The sequence below is a fragment of the Phyllostomus discolor genome, chromosome 14 (genome assembly GCF_004126475.2).
Source record: "Phyllostomus discolor isolate MPI-MPIP mPhyDis1 chromosome 14, mPhyDis1.pri.v3, whole genome shotgun sequence".
Classification (NCBI taxonomy): Eukaryota; Metazoa; Chordata; class Mammalia; order Chiroptera; family Phyllostomidae; genus Phyllostomus; species Phyllostomus discolor.
This window is the reverse complement of record NC_040916.2, coordinates 3,982,938-3,991,264: the sequence shown is the minus strand read 5'-3', so window position 1 is coordinate 3,991,264 and position 8,327 is coordinate 3,982,938. Positions and strand designations below refer to the sequence as shown.

At 42.4% G+C, this 8,327-nt stretch overlaps 2 non-coding genes and 1 pseudogene across 2 annotated transcripts; 1 reads left to right on the top strand and 2 right to left on the bottom strand.

Moving 5' to 3' along the window:
• Nucleotides 1-496: 496 nt before the first annotated feature.
• LOC114512180 lies at nucleotides 497-1,290 on the bottom strand (annotated as a pseudogene).
• A 117-nt stretch (nucleotides 1,291-1,407) lies between these two features.
• TRNAK-UUU lies at nucleotides 1,408-1,480 on the top strand. Its single transcript has one exon. It is a non-coding gene; the product is annotated as a tRNA-Lys (tRNA).
• Nucleotides 1,481-1,740: 260 nt separating this feature from the next.
• Nucleotides 1,741-1,813, bottom strand: TRNAK-UUU. Its single transcript has one exon. It is a non-coding gene; the product is annotated as a tRNA-Lys (tRNA).
• Between the last annotated feature and the right edge of the window lie 6,514 nt (nucleotides 1,814-8,327).

Here is an 8,327-nt window from a genome sequence, read left to right as displayed (position 1 = left end):
CTCTGGCCTAATAAGGTTTCTACCCCCTAGGTCACTGCTGGTGACCTCCTCTAGGGTTTGCTTCGCTTAGAATTACTTACAAGACAATCATTATCAGGCTGCAGGGTCCTTTCTCCCACTTTATACTATGCAGTTGAACACTATAGTTTCAGAACAGCATATTTGTATTCTCTTAGACTCATTTTTTTTTTTACCTGTTGTAGGGTAGGTTAGAGAACTGATATCCACCCTACTATCAATAGTATAATAGACCAGACATTACTGCAGCACTTCAAAAGCGGTATACAGTGTCATTCTCTTAATCCTGTACCTATAACAGAGATTACAAATCAAAGAAGCCTACCTAATGATAATTATTTAGTACATAAATATCTCAGGATTCTGAATTAGCTGGTAATGCTGATGAAAGGTGCATGATTTAGGTCATGTGTGTGTGTGTGTGTGTGTGTGTGCATGTGAGTGTTTTAAACCCAAAGTGTATTTATATATTTAATATATTCATCACAGGGGCTCAACCAGGGACTTAATTTAAAAAACAAATAAAACAAACAACACAGCTGAAGACACAGAGTCCTATACAGAAATCAAGGCAAGGATAAACCATTTAAGGAAAAAATAAAAAGCACAAGGAGAGAGGCTGAACAGCCTGGGTCAGGGCTCTTGGCTGGAGACCTGCTTTGCATAGATTTCTTGTAGGAACTTTTTAAACGCGTTGGGATATGCCAGAGTTGGGCAGCACGTGTGTTCAACCACGGCTGTCGAAGTTGGGTTCTCGTAGCAGGCTCTGAATGGAGAGCAGGGTCGTTCTTACGTCATGCAGGGCAGGCCACTTGTCCTTAGCGACATCCAGGCAGGTGTTAACCTGGGTGTCCACGTTGGGGTGGTAGCAGGGCGTGAGGAGCTTCACTGTGGGGGCGTTGTACGGGTAGCCACACTGGTGGGGGGGGGGGGGGGGGGGACTCAAGGGAGAGCTTATACCTCAGATATTTATATACTGTGACAGCTGCTCCGTGGATAGTCCCCACACATTTAAAAAGATTGTCTGATTAAAGAAAGGCAGAAATTCCTTTGTCGCCAAACACCGTGTGGATCGTTAGCTCCCATCCCAGGCCTGGCGCAGCGGTCCCGTGCGGCGCCCCCGCTGGGCTCCGCCCATGTATTACCAGCGGCGGCCAGGCTGGCGGCGGCTGGGTGGCGGTTCCGGGAGGCCATCGGGGCAGCACAGGCAAGGACACAGGAGCTCCGAGAACACGATTGTAACTTGTCTCGGGTTTTCCTTTGGCAAATGAATCCCGAACTTTTTGAAGTTTAAAACAAGTGTCACAAAAATACAAGTGGGAGGAGTCTATCACGCAAGAGTCCTTATTTTTATGTAAGGGTTTACAAGAGCAGCAAGCATTTGCAGGAGCCCGGATAGCTCAGTCGGCAGAGCATCAGACTTTTAATCTGAGGGTCCAGGGTTCAAGTCCCTGTTCGGGCGCTTTGCTTTTCCTGCCTGTTTTCTTTCTTGTTTTGATGTTTTTTCTCCTCAAATATTAGTTATCTGAAAAAAAATTACTTTTTGCTGGGAAACCACTGTGCAAAACCTCCATACTCACAAAGAAATTAAGTAATTATACATAATCACTTCCCTCCAACCCGACCATTTATCTGAAATGAATTCAACCTAAAATAATTATACGCTCAGCTTTGGTATTTTTGTATAACATTTGGTAACTGCAGAAAGGTGCGAAAAGAGGACGCCCGAACAGGGACTTGAACCCTGGACCCTCAGATTAAAAGTCTGATGCTCTACCGACTGAGCTATCCGGGCACTCATGTGACAAATTTCTTCTTTTCTTTACTTGGTATAATTCTAATAAATTGTTTCAAAAATTAAATTTAGATTTTAACTATATTTAAAGTGTCTTTTTGAGAAAGATAAAAACAAAGTTCACTTTTCCATTTTTCTCCATTTATTTAAAGCATGTGTCCTTCAAATTGTTTCATATTTCATATTTCATGTTTGATAAATTGTCAATATCAACTGAACTCGCTAAAACTCAATGGCACTAAATAAAGGACAGAAAAATGGGCAACCAAGCTGAACATCGAACATTCAGGTGTAGAACTGCAACCTCTTTTTGTTATAATTCTTCTGTCTTCCATTTATCACTTCCCTGATAGGACCTCTTAACTTTAGTTATTCTACTGAACCAGATTACAGTATCTTTCCTTTTAATGAAAAATATATTTCCATTTACTAAATGATGTAGCCACTAGATAAGCATTCCTTAGCACAAAAGAAGGAAAAACACATTTGATTCACAAATATAGGACAATAGAAGTGATTGTAGAAATGTGGGTCTGAATTTACACTGAGAGAAAGGGAGTTTTCCACCTTTAATTCAGATTTTTATTAATTTTTTGCCTTTTCTGCTCTTCCAGACAAGTTGTAGTTTTCAACTCAGATTCACAAGATAAATACTTCTAAAGTTTCTAATACTTAGTATAATACTTATACTAAGTGTGCACCAGAGGGAACAACATGTAGCATTAAGAATAAAAATTTCCAATTAGCCCAGTTTTTCCTACAATCAAGTTTATCAACCCTGATGCATAGGGTGTGGAACACAAGATTATGAAATTTCAAAGACTGATGAGGTCATTCTTTTTTTTTTCTGGGAAATTGAGGCTTCTGAACACAATGGACAACAAAATAGCTCAGCCTTGGTTGGAGGTATTTCTTTCCTATGATTGTCTAATTCCTTTAGAACAAACACCAACAAATTGTGTGGTCCTGAACAGGCCTGGGTTTCCACATTTATAAAATGTGGGAAACCGATTAGATGACCTGTAAGATGCCTTCTAAATCTAAAATTTTACCACTGTTCCTTTTCCCACTGTGAATACAATTAAAAGTGACAGACTCAAAATGCAAAGGGAAGGAATGATTTAATTGAACAAACATTTATCAATCATCTATTATTTTTTAGGTTCTGTTTTAGCTCTAGACGTACATGACATAGATCCTGCTCACAGTCTAGGAAAGGAGGCAGACATTTGAGCAAACAATTTTAACAAAGTAATAAATGCAGTAATAAAAATTCAAGTACGAGTGGCAAAAGATGAGAATGGACAGAAAGGCATAGGTTATAAAGCGAAAGGAGGTGGTCTGTGAGTTTTCAGCAAGAAAAACACATGATCAGACATCTGAAACCTCTACAATTTTGTTAACCAGTGTCACCCCAATAAATTTCATAGAAAGGGGGAAAAACATCATCAGAGCTGTACATAAAAGAAATTGTAATGAGCCAGACAGATATTCATTTATTTATTCAGACATTTCTTGAACACACACTGTGTTAGATAAGGAAAGACTCTTTGCTCTCTTTTTACGAATAAGATGAATTACACCTAACTTTTTTTAAAGGAAGATAGTTAAAGCAGCAAGACTAATGAGGACTTTGAGTATTTTTCTCCTGTCCAATAACTTTGTTACATCGTACTCCCTTTCCTTCTAGATAATAAACCAGCCGTTTAAAATCAAACAGACTAGTCCATAAAGTTGCTTATTGAGTACCTACTATTTCCACAGCAGTGAGCTAAGCACAACAGGAAAAAACGATAAGACTGGAAGGAAAGTGAGGAGTGCAAGCTCTGTTTCCAGGGGTGGTGAATAAATTAATCTGGCTGGACTGGAAGGAGAAGGTCTTGACTGGAGACATTTGACAGGTTTACTTCAGAATAAGGAGAATAATTTTGCATTTGTTAACATTGTGAAGTCCCATCTGAGGCTGCATATACCAAAATCAGCTTTTTCTATGTTGCATTATTTTATTTAGACTATTGGACTTCATTCTCCCAGTAGAGGGCAGTCTAAACCGACAGATTTAAGCCCCACCACTCTTTCTCTGCTCCTATTTCTCCTGCTTAATTTTCTTCACTCTTTAGGGAAGGTAGGGCAAAAGAAACTTCAATGTGTGGTTGCCTCTCACTGTGTGGTTGTCTCTCATGCGCCCCCCACTGGGGACCTGGGCTGCAAACCAGGCGTGTGCCCTGACTGAGAATGGAACAGGCAGCCCTTTGGTTTGCAGGCGGGTGCTCAATCCACTGAGCCACACCAGCCAGGGCTCCCTCATTAATTTTTAAAGGGATTCTTTTTATCCTCCTACTCATCAGACTCATATGTCTTTGAAAAATCACCATCAATTCTTTATCAGAGCTGGGAAAATTTGTGGAGCAAGCAAAAATTACAAGGCTTACCCTTGTAATTTTCACACCTTGTTCTCTCAGTGGCCCTATTTCTTACTTGGACTCTGACACAGTACTCTTCCTCCAGCCAGCAAGCGTTGGCTCACGTGTTTGCACCTTGGCGCTGCAACTGTGTTTTCACAGGGACTTGGGGGCACCTACTTGGATGGTGAGGTCTTGTCTCTCCCACCCTGAGAGTCTCACAGTGGTGTATCTAGCACAGGGATAGTTGTGAGTTGAATATAATGACATTAAACAGCCAGAAAGCACACCTCCAATGGTGGAATTTTAGGCCAGCAGGAAAAGTTTAATTTCAAGAGGCTTTTCCAGGGCTCCCCAAACCAATATCAAGTGTAGCTGCCTACTCAGAGACCAAGATGTCCATTATCACTGCATAGTCTTCGGAGTTGAGACCATTACAAGGCACTGGGAAAACGTGTGGTACAGAAGTCTGTGTGTGTGTGTGTGTGGGTGGGTTTTGGCCTAGTAACTCCATGCTGAGAGCAGTCCGGGTTTCTGATGGGCCCTCTAACCTCTCTTCCCCCACTGTCCTCTGAGAGTACAGACCAAGAATCTTAGCAGAATCAAAAGCTCAGACACTGGCATCAGCCCTCAAATGTTCTGGGTCACAGAAAAGATGTAGGGGAGAAGAGGGACTAATTTCAACACCAGTCAGAGTAAATCCATCTCACTACCAAATATTTTACAGAGCACCCTTACCCCATCTCCAATATCCATTCTTCTTTCAAAGATACTGGAATCTTTTTGAAGACAGTATACTGAAGAGCTTTAAAATGAAAATGGTACAAACATTGCCTTTTTTTATAATAAGGATTTTTATTTTTAGAAGGAGTGTAAGGGAAAGAGAGAGGGAAAGAAGCATCAATGTGTGGTTGCCTCTCACACGCCCCCTACTGGCCCACAACCCAGGCAAGTGGGTTTGATTCTGACTGGGAATCAAACCAGTAACCCTTTGGTTCACAGGCCTGCACTCAATCCACTGAGCTACACCAGCCAGAGCCAAACATTGCCTTTTTCAATTTTAGCTCAGATTTGTTTTACATTTTAGTCTTAACCCATAGCAGTACCCTGAGAGAACATAACACAGGTAAATAGATTCAATCACCTTCTCCCATTCATTTCAACCACTTGCTCCCTGACTGATAACCTGCTTCTTGTTACTACTACTGAAGCCTTAAATTCTCAAGTGCTCCATTGTCTAGCTTGGTCACTCTCTTCCGGTGAACTAAATCCAGGTGTTCATTCATTCACTCATTCACCAAGTCTTTATTGAGCACCAGCTTTGGATCAGGCAATAAATTAGGCCTAGAAATTGAAAGGTAAACCCAATAGAGATTTCCTTGTCCTTAAGGAGCTTATAGTCTAGTTACCCTCTTCTTCCATTTCCTCCCCCATTCAGACAAAAGCAAACAAACAATTCCAACATGTGATTAGTGCTGCAATCCAGGCAGTTATTGGGTGTGCCTAGAGAGCCTTAGAAGGCACTCTGGGGAAGCTTCCTGGAAAACTAGTTGTAGGGTGTTGGTGTATTAGTTTGCTATTGCTGCTGTAACAAATTGCCACAAATTTAGTGGATTAAAACAACACGAGTCAGTGTCCCAGGTTCGATTCCCAGCCAGGGCACATGCCTGGGTTGCAGGCCAGAACCCCCAGCAACCGCACATTGATGTTTCTCTCTCTCTCTCTCTATCTCCCTCCCTTCCCTCTCTAAAAATAAATAAATAAAATCTTAAAAAAAAAAAACCACGAGTCTACTAACACAGTTTAGATCAGAAGCCCAACATGGACCCCACTGGGCTAAAATTGAAATTTCAACAGACTCTGTTCCTTTCTGAAGGCTCTACAGAAGAATTTGTTTCCTTACCTTTTCCAGTTTTTAGAAACAGCTCACATTCCTTGGCTCAGGATCTTCATTCTCCAACATTAAAGTGAGCAATGTTGTATCCCTCTTACCATTCTTCCATCATCACATCTCCCTCTGACTTAACTGAGAAAGCTGTTCCACTTTTAAGGACTCTTGTGATTAAATTGGGCTCACTTGGGCAATCCTGGATACTCTCCTCATCTCAAGGCCCTTAACTTAATCACATCTGCACGATCCTTTCACCATTTACAGGTTCCAGGGATTGGGAAGCAGACACTTCAGACATTTCCTCCTTTGGGAAGCTACTATTCTGCCTACCATGTAGAAAAACAGCCACGTGGGCTGATAGAAGTGGGGCTTGCAGGTAGGAGGCCCTTTCCAGGCAGTAGGAAAGCTTGCAGAAAAGTCCTTGGTGAGAATAGTCCATATTCTTGGAACTGTAAGGAGTCTGGTAAGAGCAAAGCCTGAAGTTTGCACTGAAGTGCCGGAGGGAGTTATTTATTCAACCCACATTTATTGAGTGCCTACGGTATGGCAGATGATGTTTTGAGGAGACAAAGGCAAACAAGACAAAATTCCTCTCCTCCAAGGCTACAGTTAGAAGCAAGGGGCAGATTGTGAGAGGCTTTGTTAACTTTCTCAAGGAGTTTGAACTTTAGCTGAGAGCTACATGGAGCCTTCCATTCAATAAATTTTATTGAGCATGTGCTATGTGCCAGGCAATGTGCTAGGCTCTAGGAATACAGAAGTTTAAAAATCAAAGTAAAAATTGCCTGCCTTTGTGGAGCTTATATGTTAGTAGATTTTCAGCAAGAGAAGCAGATGTTCACTTTAGAAAGATCACTCTTGCTGGGGTGTTGGAGAAAAGTCTGGAGGGGAACACTATTTGAGGTAGCCCAGTATTCTAACTCCCCCTTCTTCAAGATTCACAGCCTTGCCCTGACTGGTATGGCTCAATTGGTTGGGTCTTGTTCCCCAAGGCAAAAAGTCGCTGATTCAATTCCTGGTCCTGGGATGTGGGTTAGTCCACCAGTCTGGGTGTGTGTGAGACTCACATCAACGTTCCTCTCCTTTTCTTTCTCCTTCCCTTCCCCTCCATCTAAAAATAAATAAACAAAACGAAAGAAAAAGATTTACAGCCTTTCCCCAGTTTCGTGACCCTCCTTGGGCACTTCCTCTTTTGTCGGGGATCCTCTTTCCCCTTTATCCTTCTGCTGTACCTGTTCTGCAACCCCCAGCCCTCATTCAACATTCTACATCTGAGCTTCCCAGGGCTGCAGGAGAAAATGATAAAAATATTTACATCAAAGCCACTGCGTGTTGGAATATCTGATCCAAGCCACATCCTCAACTCTGCTGACAATTCTGTTTCTCTAACAAGCTACCACTCTCATTTCTTTCCGTAGCTTTTGAATCCTAACCATTCTCCTTAATCCTCAATCCCACCCTGACCCCTTCTCTCTCAGGAGATGACTTTGAGACTGTCAGGTAGCAAATCCTTCTCTCAGCTTCTGACCGCTAGGTTTACATGAACTCATCGGCTTGTGCACTCTTCCTCCCAAAGACAACCCAGGCAGCTCCACCCTCCCGTGCCTGGGTCCCATCCTGTTGGGGACATTTTTCATTATCACCTTCCCATCTCCTTTACCTTCCCCCTCAACATATGAGCGTGTTTGTGTATAAGGCTTCCCCATCTGAAAAAGACATAACAAAAATCTTCCCCTTGATTCTGCATTCCCCCTGTTCACTGCACTTCCAGTTAACTGCCAAGCTTCTAGAAAGAGTGGTCTGTATTCATGTGTCTCCTTTACTCCTTCACCCCCTGGGGCCTGGTTAAACTATATCTATTCTCACACCACTGGTACCGGTGGCTTTCTTAATATTTTTTAAGATTTTATTTATTTATTTTTAGAGAGACGGGAGGGGAGAGGGTGAGGAACATCGATGTGAGAGAGAAACAGTGATTGGTTGCCTCCCATATTGGTTGCCTCAGCACCCTGACCGGGAACTGAACCCCCAAAACCCAGGCATGTGCCCTGACCTTTGAACAGGTGACCTTTCACTTTGCAGGCCAACCAATTCACATTGATCAGGGCCAAAGGGCAATTTGTAGTCTTGTCCTCCGGAATGTCCCTGCCGCACTCGTGCTCCCATCACTCCTGATACTTTCTCCCAGCCTCCTTTCTGAAACTCTGTGGTCTCAGTTTTT